Genomic DNA, 426 nt, shown 5'->3' on the forward strand with positions numbered 1-426 from the left:
AAATAAATCATCTCCACCAACTTTTAGAGAGATAAAGATGTGAGAGGGATAAAGAGTGGAGAGAGTATATATATGTGTAGGGATAAAGAGTGGGAAATTTAATTTGAAAGAATAAAAAAAATGTGAATCTATCAAAATTTCATGCAGTAGAAAAGAATTTTTTCTTATATAAAAATCACTAGAAACTTCAAAAAAAATTCAATCAAATCTATTTTAAAAAACAATTTATTAAAACTTAGTTTTTTTTAATATTATAAGATTTTTTATAAGTTATAAAAAATCTTAATTGAACACTATTAAATTTCTACACACTTTGTTTAAAAAATCTAAATAATCATAATTGAATATCACAAACTTATTTTAATTACAAAAAAAAATTATCACAAAAAGTCTTTTAAATTATTTATAAATTTTCAATAATTTATA

Source organism: Cicer arietinum, chromosome 1, assembly GCF_000331145.2.
Source record: "Cicer arietinum cultivar CDC Frontier isolate Library 1 chromosome 1, Cicar.CDCFrontier_v2.0, whole genome shotgun sequence".
NCBI lineage: Eukaryota > Viridiplantae > Streptophyta > Magnoliopsida > Fabales > Fabaceae > Cicer > Cicer arietinum.